Source organism: Pelobates fuscus, chromosome 6 (genome assembly GCF_036172605.1).
Source record: "Pelobates fuscus isolate aPelFus1 chromosome 6, aPelFus1.pri, whole genome shotgun sequence".
NCBI lineage: Eukaryota > Metazoa > Chordata > Amphibia > Anura > Pelobatidae > Pelobates > Pelobates fuscus.
In genome coordinates this window covers 291595905-291619364 of record NC_086322.1, presented here as the reverse complement: position 1 = coordinate 291619364, position 23460 = coordinate 291595905, and the positions used below count along the sequence as shown (strand labels likewise).

The following is a 23460-nucleotide window of genomic DNA, read 5'->3' as shown; positions in this document are numbered from 1 at the left end:
CTGCGCAAACAGAATTTTTTTTAACAAAAACAAAGTCAGGCACGAACAAAAACCATCACGGATTTATTGGCTTTGTCAGGCTAATGGTTACACAGTGTTTAAATGGACACTCTTGTCACCCAGACCACTTCGTCTCAATGATGTAGTGAGCCTGTCCTTTTAATTCTGAAATGGAAAACATTACAGGTTTATATTTTTAGGAACTAAATGTTTACATTGCAGAGTTAAGGCTACGTCGAATGGCTTTAAGTATGACAGCCGCTAGAGGCACTTCCGCTGCACTGATCGAATAAAACGTGGTCATGGTAGACCAATAGAAAAAAAGCATTTCTTCAACAGTTTCCTACGTGGGAGTTGGATTGCACATGTAGCATTTACATTGTGTCCTCAATGTTCGTCAGTGAGAAGCATTGGATATCGAAGGAGGAGAGATCAGTAGCTGGAAAAAGATAAAGCAAATCTTTAATTTAAAAATAAAAATAAAGAGTAGGGACACTATAGTATTAGGACTATAGATTTGCATGCTTTTTTCCATAGTGTTGCTTTAAAGAGCACCTGTTCATAAATAAATAAATTAAATTAAAAAACAAACATATGAATAAATACAAATATTGCTAAAAGGGTTTGTCTTTTTTCATTGATCAGGCTTTGAAATTCTTGCACTTTTAAGGTCCACCCTTAACTCCCAAAGCACCATTAGCCTTATTCATAAACAAAGGACAAACACATATTGAATTGGCTTCATGATCTCCAAGTTGCAGACAAGCTACATATATAGATTCTGCTTTCAATCTCTTCGGTTAAATAAACATGACATTCTTTACTGAAAAAAAGCCCGGCTTTGTTTTGGGCTTATCAGTGCGTTGTCCGATACCCCTCTTGACACAGTGAGCAATGGTTGTATATCTGGATTACGCTTTAGCCTTAGGGAGACCCTGGACCTAAGCAAGCAAGCCGAGTTAACTCGCCCTTATGTTAGTCTTTGCTTAAGTCTCACAGAACACTTAGCTCACGTTTATCATTAGAGCATAATATCGCAAAAGGGTTTCCGGTTCTGACATCAGATTACAGAGGGAATCTATAAAATTTGCATATCTGACTCATGCCTCTATCAAGGGCAATTGAGTACTGAAAATCCCTGATTGAGAAATCCAGAAAGCTCGGACAGAGGTATTACATCTTTTTGAGCACCAGAGAGGCAGTCAGGACATATGAGAGTGTCTGATGGATCTATAACTTTAGGTCTGTTACATTTGTTGACAATTTGGAAAGGGCAATATTAAGCCATCGTTTTATGAGGTTTTTTGTGTTTTTTTTCTTTTTATTGCATTTTTAAGATAACATGAAAAAGGAAGTTATTTAGAGTGGTTATGAATAATAACCCTTTAAATAAATGAAATACCAACAAGTACTACATGAAAGACACAGCAGATTGCCAAATGACAGTGTTACTAAAATAGGGGGAGAAAAAGTAATATGAAGATCGAAGAATAAAGGAAATCGCACAGACAGGTCATTCAACAGCCCAGTGAACATGCAGTTATTTCCCCAGAGAAATCCTTTACCAAAGATTTTAACAGCTATACATTTTATTTAATGGGACACTATAGTGTCAGGAATACAGCTTTGTATTCCTGGCACTTATAGCTCCCTCTGCGATAAATAAAGGGTTAAAAAACCCTTTACTTATCTGATCCCAGCGTCCCTCTCCAACATTCCGTAATGAGCAGGCGCTAATGTACATGAGCGGCAAATGCTTTCCTATAGGGAATAATCTTACACTGGAGGTCCTCATGCAGATCGTGAAGATGTCCAGCGTCAGGTAACGGACCAAAGGTGCGTTTGGATGCAGTAAGCACCTTCCGTGGCTGTCTGGGATATAGCCATCGTAGGCAGACTTAGTGCAGTAATGTAAACATTGCCGTTTCTCTGGAACTGCAATTTGTTACATTGCAGCATTAGGTGCAATAGGAACATTGCACCCAGACCACTTAAATGTAGTGGTCCGGGTGCCTACCGTGTCCTTTTAAACAAATAAGGCATGACAAAAAAAAAACAAAAAAACACAACAACAACAACTTGAAATGAAATAAAAAAATAAATAAAAAAAAGATGTAGAAAACGAGGAATTGTATGATCTGCTGGAACAGAACACCAGAAGATGAGAGGATAAAGAGTCAATCACTCTCAGGTAGAAAGTGCCATCATGCTAATGTTAGTACGATTCTCAAATTTTAAACAAGGTAGCGATACCAATCATGGGTGCCAAGAAAGAATATTTTCTTGAAGGCATCTTCATAACTGATCCATCATGCACTGGCTGAGGACATTCTTTGCGTAGGGTATGGAGCAATTGGGTTCCCTGTCCCAGAATCCCTGCATCTGGGGGTTGGTAAGGTAGGATTCCTCAAACTGTCTCTCTCTCTTTAAGGATGTATGTAATAAGGAGCTTATTCTGTAGTGAATAAGAAAATATGGTATACTAGGATAACAGCTAGTTGGAAAATTGTCTTGTATCAAGATAAAGGAGTATGGTCGAAAGATGTGGCCTTCTCATTAAATATATATTCTAGTCCACCTTTATTAACCTGAATATCTCTAGAAGTCATTTGCTGCTATTTAAAAGTTCCTATACCAACATCAGCTCATTTTGTAGTCAACATGTGGTGTCCTGGAGGTAAAAACCATGGTGGAACATCATTAGCAGTTTAGTGGTCCATTGATATCAGTCAGCTACCTAATTTTCCTCCAAAACATGTCACCAGGACAATATCCCACCAGGAATCTTATAGAGGAACACTGCAACAATATACAGTTGCAAGAAAAAGTATGTGAACCCTTTGGAATGATATGGTCATAAAATTTGATCTGATCATCATCTAAGTCACAACAATAGACAATCACAGTCTGTTTAAACTAATAACACACACAAAATTAGATGTTGCCATGTTTGTATTGAACACACCATGTAAACATTCACAGTGCAGGTAGAAAAAGTATGTGAACCCCTGGATTTAATAACTGGTTGAACCTCCTTTGGCAGCAATAACGTCAACCAAATGTTTCCTGTAGTTGCAGATCAGACGTGCACAACGGTCAGGAGTAATTCTTGACCATTCCTCTTTACAGAACTGTTTCAATTCAGCAATATTCTTGGGATGTCTGGTGTGAATCGCTTTCTTGAGGTCATGCCACAGCATCTCAATCGGGTTGAGGTCAGGACTCTGACTGGGCCACTTCAGAAGGCGTATTTTCTTCTGTTAAAGCCATTCTGTTGTTGATTTACTTCTATGCTTTGGGTCATTGTCCTGTTGCAACACCCATCTTCTGTTGAGCTTCAGCTGGTAGACAGATGGCCTTAGGTTCTCCTGCAAAATGTCTTGATAAACTTGGGAATTAATTTTTCCTTCGATGATAGCAATCCGTCCATACCCTGATGCAGCAAAGCAGCCCCAAACCATGATGCCCCCACCACCATACTTCACAGTTGGGATGAGGTTTTGATGTTGGTGTGCTGTGCCTCTTTTTCGCCACACATAGTGTTGTGTGTTACTTCAAAACAACTCAACTTTGGTTTCATCTGTCCACAGAATATTTTGCCAGTACTGCTGTGGAACATCCAGGTGCTCTTGTGCAAACTGTAAACGTGCAGCAATGGTTTGTTTGGACAGCAGTGGCTTCCTCTGTGGTATCCTCTCGAAATGCATTCTTGTTTAGTGTTTTACGTATTGTAGATTCGCTAACAGGGATGTTAGCATTTGCCAGTGACTTTTGTACGTCTTTAGCTGACACTCTAGGATTCTTATTCACCTCATTGAGCAGTCTGCGCTGTGCTCTTTCAATCATCTTTACAGGATGGCCACTCCTAGGGAGAGTAGCAGCAGTGCTGAACTTTCTCCATTTATAGACAATTTGTCTTATCGTGGACTGATGAACAGCAAGGCTTTAGGAGATACTTTTATAACCCTTTCCAGCTTTATGCAAGTCAACAATTCTTAATCGTAGGTCTTCTGAGAGCCTTTTTTTTTTTTTTAATTCTTTATTTTTCTTGTGCATGTTAATACAGTAAACAGTTTGCCGTGCGATGCCACAACAGCATTAGCAGGCCGATTGGGAACAATGGAATTTACATGGCATGTGGTTTGACAGCACAATTTTTATATTGATATCAGAGTTGTAACGGTTACGTCAAAATAAGAGATGCGATTTTGAACTATAGAGTATGGTAATTTAGGCTTAGGCACACATAAGATTAATTATGAGCTTTTACACCACTATACATTAACGTTGCTTTAGATCTTTAAAATAAGAGGGCTGGAACATGCTAAACCCCGCTTCATATGCATATATATTTTCTGAGAGCCTTTTTTGTGCGAGGCATCATTCACATCAGGCAATGCTTCTTGTGAAAAGCAAACCCAGAACTGGTGTGTGTTTTTTATGGGGCAGGGCAGCTGTAACCAACACCTCCAATCTCATCTCATTGATTGGACTCCAGTTGGCTGACATCTCACTCCAATTAGCTCTTGGAGATGTCAATAGTCTAGGGGTTCACATACTTTTTCCACCTGCACTGTGAATGTTTACATGGTGTGTTCAATAAAAACATGGCAACATTTCATTCTTTGTGTGTTATTAGTTTAAGCAGACTGTGATTGTCTATTGTTGTGACTTAGATGATGATCAGATCACATTTTATGACCAATTTGTGCAGAAATCCATATCATTCCAAAGGGTTCACATACTTTTTCTTGCAACTGTATCTCAAAGAAGTCATTATTATATACACTGCCTGGCCAAAAAAAAAAAAGGGTTCAACACTGTAATATTTAATTGGACCGCCTTTAAGTTTGATTACGGCATACATTCGCTGTGGCATTGTTTCAATAAGCCTCTGCAATGTCACAAGATTTATTTCCGTCCAGTGTTGCATACATTTTTCACCATGATCTTGTATTGATGATGGGAGACCATCACCTAGTGGTCAGTTTGAGAAATCAGTCATCGTTCGGGTTCCATAAACCAGCGGGAGACGTTCGTCCACTGCCATTTATTCAGCTGAACACAACCCTAAAATCTAGAAGCTTGCCAATAAGTATTTTATGCTTTTCGAAGGCGCCAGAACAAACGGCCTTTAAAATAACGTGAGACGCCGTTGTTTATAAGGGGTATTTTTCAAGAAAAATGATAGGCGTTTAAGAAGGAGTCTCCCACCTGCAACATTCTAAATGAATCTATAATGCACTACTGAGCAGGTTTTAACACTACAGAAAAATATAACAATTCATTCTTCCCCATCAACCATAAAATACTATTTTCAGAAAAATGGCCATTATTTCTTTCCCATGTGTAACGGCGAAACAAAAAAATGAAACGGCGAAGCCTTTATTATTTTTTGACAGCTATACATTTTATTTAATAATAAACACATACATAATTCTATTATTTTATATAAAATGCCAGATAAGCTTTCTTCTACTTTGCCTGCCATTGAGGAGGTGGATGTTTGCGAAGGTTACTGGAATAAAAAAAAATATACAAAATAAAATATATACACATACACCTAATGAGCAGGTATTGTTAAGCTGCTCGAGGCCTCCTCGCAACAGTGACCTAGTGGTCCTGTGGTTTGCAATGAGAGAGCAAAGCAGGTTTTAACGGGACCTTGGCATGCGTTGAGTTTATAAGCATCGTTCAGCATTTGGGTGCAGTTTCATTCATGACAAAACACGTAAAATGAAAAGCTGTGCAAGACAACGGAAGCAGCGGAGAGGATTATTTTAATTTGCAGAAATCTATCTCAGAATCTGTCAAAGACAACTGGGACCTGTAGGGCATACAGCATACATTAAGATATTAATACGGACAGGGCATTAGGTATGTGATGATGCAGTTAAAAGGAATATATAAAAAAAAAGGAGAGCGGGGCAGGGAGCTCCTTGTATAATATCATATACAAGAAGAATATGTTCTAAGCTAGAACATGCATCTTTGGCTGTGACGTGAAACCTAGCTCTGTTATCTGGATATATAACTTGAGACGGGATAGTATATAATCAGTCCTGCTATAAATCCTGCAGATATAGTGGTGTTGGTGGGCAAATCTCACAATTTTGAATTCTTGCAGGCTTTCCCCCAAAAACCATCAGGGAATCTTCGTAAACAATTTTTCACCCAGTGGACTGATATCGCACGATTTTCTTTCTCTCTGACATTTTAAAATTAAATATCAAAAGCTATGGAGCCTGTGCCTGAATTTCACAGTTTATAAAAACTGGAAGAAAGTCTGTCTAACGGGAGCAGAGCAGGACAATTTTCTGGGTTGTGTTTAATTAGTTCTTCTGGCCTGCCTAATCTTTATCTCATGTAATCCTGCACAGTTTCGTGATTTCCTTTCCCTAAAATTACCGCAGATGGATCAATCAGTGTTTTATTTTTGCTTAAGGTCCACTACCGCTAATGGTTTGAGCCACCTGTGTTCACTCTGAGCTAATCCTGAAAAAGCAGCTTCTGCTGATTGTCCTAAGGGAGAGCACTGACAATCTGTGATTTAGAACACGGAATTATCAACCAGGTACCGCCAGTAACATTTGTATCCAAGCCACGTAGTCCAAATGTTAACAGTTTTCTTTCAAACAAAAATTAATTCCTGAAATTAAAATTATTCACCTGGGACATATGCAATGCAGTGTTTCAAACCGTTCGCAAGCAAAGTGGTTTTGTCACACGTCAATAGTCCAGGCATCATACAGCATGTTGAAAAAGGCCATTAAGCTTTTTTTGTCCCCCCTAAATTAAAAAAATAAAAATAATTGGACACAGCACCTGAAAGTTCCAAGAACCTTTGCGTGTTTTTCTTTCCCCCACTGCGCAGTGAAAATCCTGGATTTACTCATCAAATCACAGACAGATTCTCCGCAGCCTTGATTGACAGGAACAGTCAGTGACTGTTTGAAAATAGAGACCTCCATCCTGAAACAATGACAAACCTTAAAGCGGTCCTGTCACCTTTGGCATATTTTGCCAAGACCCCTGATGGCGACATCGGCATTGGGGTTTTCGGCGGGTGCAGCTATAGTGTGTTATAGTTAGATGTCCATCTTCTCTTGATATAGTTAAGTTTATTCACAATAGTGAGAATCCAATGTGAATGCAGGGAATTGTCCCTAGAAAGCTCTAGTGCTTCAGAAGTTGCCATTGCCCTATTCTCGGGGGGATAGGGCCCATCATGGTGTGACGATATAGTGGTCTCAGCATGGTTCCCCCCTTAGTGGGCCAGCAATCAGACGTGCATTCACAGCAGATTGGTCTGCGATTGGCCGCCCCCATTGATTCACTGGTCCGCCCTCTTTTATTCCCACGACACCGATGTTGGGGAGTATGAGCCTATATGTACAGAAAAAGTATTGCCAGCCAGGAAGAGAGCACTCCAGCCATCTTATTGACAGACTCACTGGCCCTTATACAAAAAAGGAAAAGAACAAACAAACATAAAACGGACAGTATTTTTCTCTGTAATTAAACATAAAAAAACCCACAAAAAAAAATGCAACATAACCACTTCAGTAAAATGCAGAAACCTCAGCCTCGTAGTTACCCAAAGGGTTCAGGTACCAGGAGGAGGGTTGTGCCCAAAATAAGTTTCAGTGTTCAGAGTGTCCCTTTAATATACAATGCTATGTCCAAGAGGCACCAAGGAAGGATTTACAAACGCCAACTCTTTTAAACAAGTCTGACGTCACTCACATATAGAACAAACTCGACAGACAAGTGATGCTACAAAATTGAGCAAAAAATAAAAAATGTATGCCATTCTGGATTTAAAATGGATCTAGCCTTAACATCGAAATTAGGGGATCTTCTGGCGTGCACATTTTGCCACCAAGAGGAAGTTACATTATCAAAGTTATGCACTAAAGATAGAATTGCCGTGAATTCAAAGTGAAAATCTAAATTTAGGTCACAATAGTAGAATTAGAAAGAATTCTCCAAGTCAAATCATGTTTTCTGTTCCGCTATTCTGGCCTTAAAATATAAAATTCACCTTGAATTCATGACAAGTCTCACTTCAGTGCAAAAACCTGTACCAGCATCATTGAGCGATCTCTCTCTAGGAAGTTCTTTGAAACTCTTTTTGATCAATTATGGTCTTTAGAAAAGTATATTGTAGAGATAAATACATATAAAAACACACATTATGTAATTAAAATAAAGTAAAACTGTATACAGTGGCCATAAACGGTTTAACAAAAAAAAAAAAATATATATATATATATATATATCACATTCCTCCAATATAAATCTCACTAAGACTCAAGTTTATTCTAACTTCTACACAATGCCCAGTTTATATCTAGGATAAATCAGCCAATAGCACTTCATTTGCAATGTAACTACAAGTCCCACGATGCTCCACAAGTCACACAAAAAGAAAAGCAATGTTTCACTGGCTGGCTCGGCGTCATGAGAGTTTAATTTTCACAAAAGCATGATAATTACATGTTGGTTTCCACTGACCGACTGAATAATCAATTATTCATTTAATCTCAAACTTTCCACCCAAGTAAAGCCGGATACAAACCTGAAAACAGATGGATTAACACACAAAAAAAATAAAATCAGTTTTCATTCAAAATGACTGATGACTTTCGGCAAATCCCAACCTATAGGGCCCTACGTGATTGATGATTTAACCACCCTCTGTATTTTTTCCATTGCCATTCATCAATTAATCTATTTAAAAGGGGGTCACGAACCGAAATCCCCTACTGCAAATATACACAGCCTGTCGAGCAAGGATTAGGATTCCCGACTCTTTCAAACAAATTGGCCTTTTAAACAAGATTATGAGGTTTGATCACTGAAGCAAGGAGTGTGAAGAATGTTGAGGGAATTGCAAATTTAGGTCCAGAATAGTCAAACTCTAATAAATCCCCCTATTTCGCTATTTTCGCAGCTTGGATTATTTGGCCTATGATTCGCAATTTTTTACGTCAGTTTTCCAGAATTCTCAATACACTAGAGAATAACCCTATATATTATAAAACCATGCACAGCTCACATAATCCATTTACTTGGATTCTGTCTTAGTATTCGATATAATAACCATCCTCACTCAACATCTCTTGCCCCCGCTCCCCCCATACCCTTCAATCAAAGTCATTTCTTCAATGTAAAGGGTAAATTAAGTAAAAGTAAATTAGGAATCAAAAGGAAGGAAATATATCTACCTAAATTACATGATAAATCACAGCCTTATATTATACTACAGATCACACATTTTTTTTTTTTTAAATAGCGCTTTAAAAGGGGCAAACAGTAAACGATATCAGTCATCCAGAAAAGCAAAAATTAACCCTTGGTGATCAAATTAACAATTTGAGTTTGTAGGCGAAAATATTAACCATAAATGAGTGTTTATGCACAATTTATGCACAAATTGCTTTAACCCCTTAAGGACACATGACATGTGTGACATGTCATGATTCCCTTTTATTCCAGAAGTTTGGTCCTTAAGGGGTTAAAAAAAAATGTATATATATATATAATTATTTTTTTCTTCACTCAACTTCAACATAAAATGACACATTTACAGCATAAGTACCACCATAAAATGAATCATAATTTGAGCGATCATATTACAGGAATTATCCATATATCAAAGAGTTTGCATTAAATATATCTCACTGCAAGCAGTACAAGAAAGAGCATTTGGACCTTTTATTAGAACGGTGGGCCAATATTCCGTAAACAAACCCAGCCAATCATATATCTGCTCTAAATGATTGTCAGGCACACAAAGAGTTAAAAGAGAAACAAGGACGATAAAATGGGAAGTGGTAAAGTTTTCGACTCAGCATGAATACATGAATATACAATATAGGGTGCAATAACTTAAATGTGAGCATCGAACCGGTTTCTATTTTGCTATGAGATACAGGGGAGTGCAGGGCTATAACAATCGTAAAATCGCTCTAAGAGTTAAATTAAAGAGACAGTAGTAGTTCAGATGAAGGAGACATAGAAGCAGATCAATCAGCGTTAATGTGTAATTAAAGTAACAGCTACAAGTCTACACAGCCTGCTGGCTCTATGTGAGTGGAAAGGGTTAAAGCATAATAAATAAAAACAGATGGGATTATAGCTCATCACTTGCAAACATATATGGAAAAAAAAAATATATATATATATATCGTTATATATTCCCTTTCATTAATTACAGCACTTTTTACATAACATATTGCAAATATTCAATATAATTGACCCACGTTAATTGATCATGCGGTCGGTATTGATAAAATGATTGCCAGATGTATCATCAGAGATATTGATATAGTGATTGTCAGTTTAAGATCACAGAGGTAGAATATAAAGCAAAACATTAATACCACACAATGTATTAGAACCGTGCAAGGAAATGTCACAACTTATTGATAAAAGGCACGCTCAGGAATTGGAGGTAAAAATAAGGAACAAGTTTATGGGTAGGCGAGTGTGCATGAAATATCGCCATAATAATAAGATTAAAATGCAGGACAGCAGAAGTAAAGGGATAGAGGGGGGTTGGAGAAAAGATGAGTTAAGTAAAGGATGGCAAGTCAGACAAACAGAATAAAATCATCTAGTGAAGGGTGTGGAGTACATATTGGCTAATCAGGAAGCAGGGTAAAGAAAAAGGATGCACAGCCAGTGAGGTACAACATAGGATGCATAGCCCATTAGGTAAAGCAGGTTGGTACTCAGGGAAGTGGAGTGCAGGATGGATAGCCCATTAGGTAAAGCAGGTTGGTACTCAGGGAAGTGGAGTGCAGGATGGATAGCCCATCATGTAAAGCAGGTTGGTACTCAGGGAAGTGGAGTGCAGGATGGATAGCCCATCATGTAAAGCAGGTTGGTACTCAGGGAAGTGGAGTGCAGGATGGAGAGCCCATCATGTAAAGCAGGTTGGTACTCAGGGAAGTGGAGTGCAGGATGGATAGCCCATTAGGTAAAGCAGGTTGGTACTCAGGGAAGTGGAGTGCAGGATGGATAGCCCATTAAGTAAAGCAGGTTGGTACTCTGTTAGGTGTAGTATAGGATGGACAGGCAGGGAGGTGCAGCATAGGATGCATAGCCCATTAATTAGGACAGGCTGGTAGTCAGGGAAGTGGAACACAGGATGGATAGCTCAGTAAGTAAAACAGGTTGGTAGTCCAGGAAGTGCAGTACAGAATGTACAGTCAGTGAGGTGCAGTACAGGATAGATAGTCCAGTATGGAGAGCCCATTAGGTAAATCAGGCTGGTAGTCACAGTCAGTGAGGTGTAAAACACAGTATACAGTCAGTGATACAGAGTATACAGTCAGTGATACAGAGTATAGAGGTTTAATACACAGTATACAGTCAGTGATACAGAATATAGAGATGTAATACACAGTATACAGACAGTGAGGAGGTGTAAGGTGTAATACACAGTATACAGTCAGTGAGGAGGTGTAATACACAGTATACAGTCAGTGAGGAGGTGTAATACACAGTATACAGTCAGTGATGCAGAGTATAGAGATGTAATACAGAGTATACAGTCAGTGAGGAGGTGTAATACACAGTATACAGTCAGTGATGCAGAGTATAGAGATGTAATACAGAGTATACAGTCAGTGAGGAGGTGTAATACACAGTATACAGTCAGTGATGCAGAGTATAGAGATGTAATACAGAGTATACAGTCAGTGAGGAGGTGTAATACACAGTATACATTCAGTGAGGAGGTGTAATACACAGTATACAGTCAGTGAGGAGGTGTAATACACAGTATACAGTCAGTGAGGAGTAATACACAGTATACAGTCAGTGAGGAGGTGTAATACACAGTATACAGTCAGTGAGGAGGTGTAATACACAGTATACAGTCAGTGAGGAGGTGTAATACACAGTATACAGTCAGTGAGGAGGTGTCATACACAGTATACAGTCAGTGAGGAGGTGTAATACACAGTATACAGTCAGTGAGGAGGTGTAATACACAGTATACAGTCAGTGAGGAGGTGTAATACACAGTATACAGTCAGTGAGGAGGTGTAATACACAGTATACAGTCAGTGAGGAGGTGTAATACACAGTATACAGTCAGTGAGGAGGTGTAATACACAGTATACAGTCAGTGAGGAGATGTAATACACAGTATACAGTCAGTGAGGAGGTGTAATACACAGTATACAGTCAGTGAGGAGGTGTTATAGAGGATGGATAGCGCAGTCAGTGCAGTAAGGTTTCAGTACCTGGCATCTCCCTGTATCCTGTATCCTCCCGCAGGTCGCACCGTGTCCCCGCTGAGTCCGCCCGCTGCCCGCACCGTGTCCCCGCACAGCTGACGGCCCGGCGGCTGCTGCAGCTTCTGAGAGCTGTCTGGGAAGCGCTGACCGCCGGCTCCGCCCACCGGGCGTGGCTAACGCGCAAATCCGCCCACCTATTCCTAATACCGCCCAAAGAGGGCGGGGTATCAACACTGACTGCGGGCTGAGAGCGGGGGCTAACCCAACCCACCGACTGAGAGCTCCGCCCACTCCATCACCCACCGACACAGAGCTCCGCCCCCTCCATCACTCACCGGCTACCTACCTCCCATCACCCACTCTCTATGTACCGCCTGCCAGGCCACCTACCTCCCTGACCGACCACAGACTGAGACTACCCTTCATCAGCACCAACTACCCCTCCCATGCCCACCTACCAACTACCTACCGCAACATTACCAGGGATTACCAACTACCTCCACCCACCTACCAACTACCTACCGCAACATTACCAGGGATTACCAACTACCTCTACCCACCTACCAACTACCTCCACCCTGCCCACCTACCAACTGCCTACCACAACATTACCAGGGATTACCAACTACCTCCACCCTGCCCACCTACCAACTATCCACCCACCTACCAACTACATCTACCTACCTACCAACTACCTCTACCCACCTACCAACTACCTCCACCCACCTACCAACTACCTCCACCCACCTACCAACTACCTCCACCCTGCCCACCTACCCACTACCTCCACCTCCACCCACCTACCAACTATCTGCACCTCCACCCACCTACCAACTATCTGTACCCTGACCACCTACCAACTACCTCCACCTCTACCCACCTACCAACTATCTGCACCTCCACCCTGCCCACCTACCAACTACCTACGCAAAATTACCACGGATTACCAACTACCTCGCCCAACCGACCTGCACACACCTACCAACTACCTCCACCCTGCCCACCTACCAACTATCTGCACCTCTACCCACCTACCAACTACCTCCACCCTGCCCACCTACCCACTACCTCCAACTCACCCACCTACCAACTACCTCCACCTCCACTCACCTACCAACTATCTGCACCTCCATACAACTATCTGCACCCTGCCCACCTACCAACTACCTCCACCCTGCCCACCTACCAACTATCTGCACCTCTACCCACCTACCAACTATCTGCACCTCCACCCTGCCCACCTACCAACTACCTACGCAACATTACCAGGGATTACCAACTACCTCGCCCTGCACACACCTACCAACTACCTCCACCCTGCCCACCTACCAACTATCTGCACCTCTACCCACCTACCAACTACCTCCACCCTGCCCACCTACCCACTACCTCCACCTCACCCACCTACCAACTACCTCCACCTCCACCCACCTACCAACTATCTGCACCTCCACCCACCTACCAACTATCTGCACCCTGCCCACCTACCAACTACTTGCACCTCCACCCACCTACCAACTATCTGCACCCTGCCCACCTACCAACTACCTCCACCCTGCCCACCTACCAACTATCTGCACCTCTACCCACCTACCAACTATCTGCACATCCACCCTGCCCACCTACCAACTACCTACGCAACATTACCAGGGATTACGAACTACCTCGCCCTACCGACCTGCACACACCTACCAACTACCTCCACCCTGCCCACCTACCAACTATCTGCACCTCTACCCACCTACCAACTACCTCCACCCTGCCCACCTACCAACTACCTCCACCTGCACCCACCTACCAACTATCTGCACCCTGCCCACCTACTAACTACCTCCACCCTGCCCACCTACCAACTATCTGCACCTCTACCCACCTACCAACTATCTGCACCTCCACCCTACCCACTTACCAACTACCTACGCAACATTACCAGGGATTACCAACTACCTCGCCCTACCTATCTGCACCCACCTACCAACTACCTCCACCTGCACCCGCCTACCAACTATCTGCACCCTGCCCACCTACCAACTACCTCCACCTGCACCCACCTACTAACTACCTCCACCCTGCCCACCTACCAACTATCTGCACCTCTACCCACCTACCAACTACCTCCACCCTGCCCACCTACCAACTACCTCCACCTGCACCCACCTGCCAACTATCTGCACCCTGCCCACCTACCAACTACCTCCACCTGCACCCACCTACCAACTATCTGCACCCTGCCCACCTACTAACTACCTCCACCCTGCCCACCTACCAACTATCTGCACCTCTACCCACCTACCAACTATCTGCACCTCCACCCTACCCACTTACCAACTACCTACGCAACATTACCAGGGATTACCAACTACCTCGCCCTACCTATCTGCACCCACCTACCAACTACCTCCACCCTGCTCACCTACCCACTACCTCCACCTACCTCCACCATGCCCACCTACCAACTACCTCCACCCTGCCCACCTACCCACTACCTCCACCTGCACCCTGCCCACCTACCAACTATGTCCACCTGCACCCTACCCACCTACCAACTACCTGCACCCTACCCACCTACCAACTATCTTCATCTGCACCCTACCCACCTACCAACTATTTCCACCTGCACCCTACCCACCTACCTGCACCCTGTCCACCTACCAACTATCTCCACCTGCACCCTACCAACTATCTCCACCTGCACCATACCTACCTACCAACTATTTCCACCTGCACCCTACCCATCTAACAACTACCTGCACCCTGCCCACCTACCAACTATCTCCACCTGCACCCTGCCCACCTACCAACTACCTCCACCCTGCACCCTGCCCACCTACCCACTACCTCCACCTACCAACTACCTCCACCTCCACCCTGCTCACCTACCAACTATCTCCACCCTGCACCCTGCCCATCTACCAACTACCTCCACCCTGCACCCTGCCCATCTACCCACTACCTCCACCTGCACCCTGCCCACCTACCCACTACCTCCACCTGCACCCTGCCCACCTACCCACTACCTCCACCTACCAACTATCTCCACCTGCACCCTGCCCACCTACCCACTACCTGCACCCTGCCCACCTACCCACTACCTCCACCTGCACCCTGCCCACCTAACCACTACCTCCACCTACCAACTACCTCCACCTCCACCCTGCACACAGAGTAGATCAAGTTGTCTTAGAGCTTATTGACAAGACCTCTACCCACCTACCAACTACCTCCACCCTGCCCACCTACCAACTACCTCCACCTGCACCCACCTACCAACTATCTGCACCCTGCCCACCTACAAACTACCTCCACCTGCACCCGCCTACCAACTATCTGCACCCTGCCCACCTACCAACTACCTCCACCTGCACCCACCTACTAACTACCTCCACCCTGCCCACCTACCAACTATCTGCACCTCTACCCACCTACCAACTACCTCCACCCTGCCCACCTACCAACTACCTCCACCTGCACCCACCTGCCAACTATCTGCACCCTGCCCACCTACTAACTACCTCCACCCTGCCCACCTACCAACTATCTGCACCTCTACCCACCTACCAACTATCTGCACCTCCACCCTACCCACTTACCAACTACCTACGCAACATTACCAGGGATTACCAACTACCTCGCCCTACCTATCTGCACCCACCTACCAACTACCTCCACCCTGCTCACCTACCCACTACCTCCACCTACCTCCACCATGCCCACCTACCAACTACCTCCACCCTGCCCACCTACCCACTACCTCCACCTGCACCCTGCCCACCTACCAACTATGTCCACCTGCACCCTACCCACCTACCAACTACCTGCACCCTACCCACCTACCAACTATCTTCACCTGCACCCTACCCACCTACCAACTATTTCACCTGCACCCTACCCACCTACCTGCACCCTGCCCACCTACCAACTATCTCCACCTGCACCCTACCAACTATCTCCACCTGCACCATACCTACCTACCAACTATTTCCACCTGCACCCTACCCATCTAACAACTACCTGCACCCTGCCCACCTACCAACTATCTCCACCTGCACCCTGCCCACCTACCAACTACCTCCACCCTGCACCCTGCCCACCTACCCACTACCTCCACCTACCAACTACCTCCACCTCCACCCTGCCCACCTACCAACTATCTCCACCCTGCACCCTGCCCATCTACCAACTACCTCCACCCTGCACCCTGCCCATCTACCCACTACCTCCACCTGCACCCTGCCCACCTACCCACTACCTCCACCTGCACCCTGCCCACCTACCCACTACCTCCACCTACCAACTATCTCCACCTGCACCCTGCCCACCTACCCACTACCTGCACCCTGCCCACCTACCCACTACCTCCACCTGCACCCTGCCCACCTACCAACTATCTCCACCCTGCACCCTGCCCATCTACCAACTACCTCCACCCTGCACCCTGCCCATCTACCCACTACCTCCACCTGCACCCTGCCCACCTACCCACTACCTCCACCTGCACCCTGCCCACCTACCCACTACCTCCACCTACCAACTATCTCCACCTGCACCCTGCCCACCTACCCACTACCTGCACCCTGCCCACCTACCCACTACCTCCACCTGCACCCTGCCCACCTAACCACTACCTCCACCTACCAACTACCTCCACCTCCACCCTGCACACAGAGTAGATCAAGTTGTCTTAGAGCTTATTGACAAGACCGATCTGCAACTATATTCTGGGTTCGATTCACTTTCACTTAACTTTTCACTAGGGCACTGTCACTATGTGTAGGTAACCAACAATCTAAGTATGGTTCTACACATTAGATCACTTTAATTTTCACTTCTTAATTTCACCTCATTACACTGGACATGTTGCGGTCACCGGCCCGCCAAGCCTCACGGCCGTGCCCGACTGGCACGGCCGTGCCGACAATACGAGCTTACCTGCTCGTCGGCGAGCCGGGAACCGCTCCTTCCATTCTTCCGGGCATCACGCCCGAATCAAACATGGCGCCGACCACGTGGTCGCGCCTAAGAGTAGCTCCGCCCCCGAGCATTATACCAACGTGTGCGTGACGTCACAACGTCAACGCACACGCACGTTTTGGGGTCAGAGGTCGCCCTCTGACCAATCATAGCCTAGAGAGGGGTATTTAAACCCCTAGCTTTTTCCAGTACTTTGCCATGTCGTGGTTTCAGTTTCCTGGTTTCCTGAAAGTGCTATTTCCGTGATTCTGATTTCCTGGTATCCTGATCCTTGGCGTTTCCCTGGTTATTCTGATCTCTGGTTTCCCTGACTTGGCTTGTTTTATCGGTATTGAGTATTTTCTGGCTTCCTTGACCTCGGCTTTCCCTTTGACCATTCTCTGTCTCTAGCGTATTAGTCCGGCCATTCTAAGGTCCGGTTTACGCTCTATCCTGTTATTTTCCTTTTCTTACCTATGTATATGTTTACATAGTTTCTGCGTGCTGGACCACATTACTAGTCGTGACATTACGACAGGGCCTTGGATCCTGCAGAACTATGCAAACATATGATCGCTTGTGAAAGTAGGGTGGAGGATATGGACCACAGGCTAGACCAATTTGCCCAGGCATTTCAGACCTTGCTCCAGAGGACTGCCTATTTAGAGGTCCCTCCGGTACCACCTGTGGTTCCGCCACCTGTAGTGGTTCCCGTACCACATAAACCACCGTCCATAACCTTGTCACCACCCCCTCGCTATGGAGGTTATTCTAAGGAATTCAGAGGTTTTTTAAACCAAATTGAATACCACTTTGAGGCCTCCCCAGGTTCATTCCCAACAGATAGATCTAAAATAGGCTATCTGATGAACCAATTAACTGGAAAAGCCTTGATCTGGGCTAACCCCTTATGGGAAAGTGGTGACGCAGTAGCCCGTGATTACAGTACATTTCTTACGGCCTTTAAGGCTACGTTTGAACCTAAAGGCAGGGAGAAGAACGCTGCCAAAGCCCTTATAGGAATCAAGCAAGGCAGTCGTTCTGTAGCCGATTATGCAATAGAGTTCAGGACATTAGCGTCTGAGGTTGATTGGACCAATAGTGGTCTGGTGGCTGCTTTCTCTGAAGATCTAGCTGAGAGTATACAAGATGAGACTGCAGCTAGAGACCTTCCGGTTAATCTTAATGAGTTTATTGCCTACATGATAGACATTGATAACCGGCTCAGAGAGAGAGAGAAAAACAAACAACGTAACAGACGTTCTAATTTGTCCATAGCTCCTCGTTTCTCTAACCCAGTGGTGAGTAGCCAAACGCCTCTTCCAGAACCTGAACCCATGCAATTGGGTAGCGCTAAACTCACTGAGGCAGAGAGACAACACAGACGTAACGAGGGGTTATGTATGTATTGTGGCAAGAAGGGACATCTAAGATCGTCATGCCCGGTTCGGCCGGAAAACTTGCACACCTAAGGCACGTACGGGGACCGACCTTAGGTGTGATGTATATGTCCCCTAAATTGACTAAGAACCGTTTCCTTGTCAAAGTAACCTTATCTTTCAAGAACACTACTGTTCAGTGTGAGGCTATGATTGACTCTGGGGCAGCGGAGAATTTCCTAGACAAAGAATTCTCTGCAAAACATCTCCTGCCCTTAAGACATAAAGAGAAACCTATAGCAGTCGAGGCCATTGATGGAAGACCTCTTACCCAGCCTTTCATCACACACGAAACTCTGCCAATCACTGTTTCAGTGGGTATTCTCCACTCTGAAGAAATGACCTTTCAAATCATATCTTCACCTACAGTTCCGATAATACTCGGTTTCCCTTGGCTCCTGAAACACAATCCACGTTTGGATTGGATTGAAGGAGAGATTGTGAGTTGGGGTGAGAGATGCAAAGGTGTTTGCTTTAAGCAAATCCCACAACCTATTGGTACCATTAATGTTCCTGTTGCACCTCCCTTGACCACACAAATTCCACCGCAGTATATGGATTTGAAAGAGGTATTTAACAAGGTCCAGTCAGAAGGGTTACCTCCTCATAGACCTTATGACTGTACCATAAACTTATTACCAGGGACTATGCCTCCCAAGGGAGGAGTCTATGCCTTGTCCCCCCAGGAAAATCTTTGTTTGGAGGAATATATTAAGGATGCTCTCAGAAAGGGTCATATCCGTAGGTCCTCCTCACCAGCCGGGGCTGGATTCTTCTTTGTCTCTAAAAAAGAAGGAGACCTACGCCCTTGTATTGATTATAGGGGTTTGAATAGGATTACCATAAAAAATGCCTACCCTATTCCCCTTATAACAGAGCTGTTTGACAGATTGAAGGGAGCTCGAGTCTTTACCAAGCTCGATCTCCGAAGTGCAATCTAGTCAGGATTAAGGACGGTCACGAATGGATGACCGCATTTAACACCAGAATGGGACATTACGAATACCTGGTTATGCCGTTTGGATTATGTAACGCTCCAGCGGTATTCCAGGATTTTATTAATGATGTCCTAAGAGAGTACCTTCACATGTTCGTTCTAGTGTACTTGGACGACATTCTCATCTATTCCCCAGACCTAGAGACACATCACGAACATGTGAGAATTGTACTAAAAACCCTGTTACAGAACGGCCTTTACTGTAAACTGGAGAAATGCCAGTTTGACCAAACGGAGATACAATTCCTTGGATACGTTATATCTCCGTCTGGTTTCCAGATGGATCCCCGTAAACTGGAGGCAGTCTTACAGTGGCCATTACCCAAGGGCCTTAAAGCCACTCAACGCTTTATAGGTTTTGCGAATTACTACCGCAAATTCATAAAGGGTTTTTCCTCCGTGATTTCCCCTATAACCAATTTAACCAAAAAAGGAGCAAATTGTATATCTTGGCCCAAAGAAGCAAGAGAGGCATTTGAACTGTTAAAATCTTTATTTTCCTCAGCACCTGTCCTGACCCATCCTGATCCAACCAAACCATTTATCCTAGAGGTGGATGCATCAGAGACAGGAGTTGGAGCCATTCTGTCTCAAAGAGAAAGTCCTGATACACCTTTACATCCCTGTGGATTTTACTCTCGCAAACTCACACCTGCAGAGAAGAATTATGACATAGGGAATAGGGAACTTTTGGCCATTGTACTTGCCCTTAAGGAATGGAGGCATCTCTTGGAAGGTTCCAAAGTGCCACTTTTGATCTTTACTGATCATAAGAATTTGGCTTATATTGGGGACGCTAAGAGACTGTCCTCTCGTCCGGCTAGATGGTCATTGCTCCTCTCCCGATTCAATTTCATAATTACGTACAGGCCTGGTACTAAAAACACCAAGGCAGATGCACTTTCTAGGCAGTTTGAGACAGATGAAGCTCCGGAACAGGTGCTATATCCTATTATACCTCCTGAATGCCTCATTGCCACTACAGTTACCGAAGTGTCTTCTCCACTCTTCTGTGCCATAATAGCAGATCAAACTCAGGCACCTGTGGGAAAACCTCCGGACAAACTGTATGTGTCACCTCAGTTTCGAAAGAAGGTACTAGATTTGTTCCATGACAACCTCACAGCAGGCCATCCTGGAGTCCATAAAACTCTCTCTGACATCTCCCGGAGGTTTTGGTGGCCTGCTCTTAGAAACGATATCAAAGAATATGTTGGGGCATGTCAAATATGTGCCGTTTCTAAAGTTCCTCCTAGATCGCCTCCTGGACTGTTACAACCACTGCCCATACCCAGTGCTCCTTGGACCCACTTAGCCATGGATTTCATTGTGGATCTACCCAGTTCAAACGGGTTTAATACAGTCCTTATGGTTATCGATAGATTCACAAAGATGGCACATTTTGTCCCCCTTAAAAAATTACCATCTGCTCAAGATCTAGTTCAGATATTCTTGAGAGAGATCTTTCGGTTGCACGGTGTACCCAAAAACATAGTATCTGACAGAGGTACCCAGTTTGTTTCTAGGTTTTGGCGTTCCTTTTGTAAACAATTGGGCATCGAACTCTCCTTTTCGTCAGCGTATCACCCTCAAACAAATGGAGCAGCAGAGAGGGCGAATCAGTCTTTAGAAGCCTATTTACGTTGCTTTATAAATGCCAATCAGTCTAACTGGTATGAGCTCTTACCCATGGCTGAGTTCGCCAGGAACAACGCCACTCATGAATCTTCTAATCATAGTCCATTCTTTGTTAATCAGGGTTATCACCCCGCTGTTTTTCCTTCTGAATTCTCAGTCACGGAAATTCCTGCTTGGAACACCCGTTTAGAATCAATTCATAATACCTGGGATTCCGTCCATTCAGCTCTGCAAAAAGCTTCATTACGAGCAAAGATCCAAGCTGACAAAAAACGGGGCGCTAATCCTGTCTTTCTTCCAGGTGACAGGGTGTGGCTCTCCACAAAACATATCAAGCTTAAGGTCCCGTCCATGAAATTTGCCCCTCGGTACATAGGTCCCTTTCGAGTTACCCAACGTATTAATCCAGTGACCTATTCTTTGGCACTTCCGGCTCATATGAGAATTGCAAATACTTTCCATGTGTCTCTGCTCAAGCCCCTTACTTGCAATCGCTACACCAGGTTATCCACTCCTCCTCCGCCCTTGGTAGTGGGTGATCAAGAAGAATACGAAGTCCATTCTATCATGGACTCCAAATTATCCAGAGGTGTCTTGTCCTATCTCGTTGACTGGAAGGGTTATGGTCCCGAGGAACGTTGTTGGGTTCCTGCTGACCGGGTCCATGCGCCCCGTCTTATCCGGTCATTTCACAACCGCTTTCCTCTTAAGCCGGGTCCTTCCCGCCCGGTGCGCGGTCTTCGAGTGGGGGGTACTGTTGCGGTCACCGGCCCGCCGAGCCTCACGGCCGTGCCCGACCGGCACGGCCGCGCCGACAACACGAGCTTACCTGCTCGTCGGCGAGCCGGGAACCGCTCCTTCCATTCTTCCGGGCATCACGCCCGAATCAAACATGGCGCCGACCACGTGGTCGCGCCTAAGAGTAGCTCCGCCCCCGAGCATTATACCAACGTGTGCGTGACGTCACGACGTCAACGCACACGCACGTTTTGGGGTCAGAGGTCGCCCTCTGACCAATCATAGCCTAGAGAGGGGTATTTAAACCCCTAGCTTTTCCCATTACATTGCCATGTCGTGGTTTCAGTTTCCTGGTTTCCTGAAAGTGCTATTTCTGTGTTTCTGATTTCCTGGTATCCTGATCCTTGGCGTTTCCCTGGTTATTCTGATCTCTGGTTTCCCTGACTTGGCTTGTCTTATCGGTATTGAGTATTTTCTGGCTTCCTTGACCTCGGCTTTCCCTTTGACCATTCTCTGTCTCTAGCGTATTAGTCCGGCCATTCTAAGGTCCGGTTTACGCTCTATCCTGTTATTTTCCTTTTCTTACCTATGTATATGTTTACATAGTTTCTGCGTGCTGGACCACATTACTAGTCGTGACAGGACATGAGGTTTGGGAGCAGCTATTTATACCACAAGACCTATATTCTCTGCTAACTTTTATTATTCCTTTGTTTCTCACTAATAGGGTAAGATATACTGTGAATTTATCTCAGGTTTCGTTACAGTTATCTAACCCTGAGACTTAAGGATATAGTTGCAGATCGGTCTTGTCAATAAGCTCTAAGATAACTTGATCTACTCTGGGTTTATCTAGATATTTCCACTGGGTCTGTGACCTAAGGATACAGTGGTAGATTGGTCTTGTTAACAATTTGCAAGACCACTCCTATCTCTTCATTCCATCTAGATATTTCCATAGTTGTCCTTTGTGGTCCATTGAGCACTTTAATCTGACTGCTCCCAGCCGTAGGACCAGTGAATCCCAGTCAATATTTCACTTAGCATTTTTTAGCTAAGCTTATTGATTGTCTGCAAGCTATCAGAATTGACCTACCATGATTAAAGTCTAATATCTGTAGCTTTCTAGAGACTTATTTATCAGTATACTATTAACTGGGACATATTGAGGTGTGCCATTAAGGCCTGATTTACTACCCAACTTTTGGGTATTTAACCACCTATTAAGGTTTATTTGCTAACTGATTCTTTACGTTCAGATTACCACTAAATGCGGATGATCCCATTTTTTCTATATTCCAGTTCTTACTTTGGACACCTGGGTACTTTATCCAGATGGTCCAAGTAATTCTTCTTTGTTTCCTCAATAGGGGTTAAGCCCCAGGACACCCCTGGAGTGTCCATTCTAGGTGTATTTCTACCAGTGTTGGTGGACTCCAGTTGC

At 44.5% G+C, this 23460-nt stretch overlaps 1 protein-coding gene across 2 annotated transcripts in view; it reads right to left on the bottom strand.

Annotated features, from left to right (window-relative positions):
* Positions 1 to 12279, bottom strand: part of SULF2 (sulfatase 2) — a 268821-nt gene extending 256542 nt beyond the window's left edge. For both annotated transcript variants that reach the window (XM_063459445.1, XM_063459448.1), the window contains exon 1: positions 12261 to 12279. The gene's annotated coding sequence lies outside the window, so the exon portion shown is untranslated. The remainder of the gene's footprint in view (positions 1 to 12260) is intronic.
* Positions 12280 to 23460: the final 11181 nt, after the last annotated feature.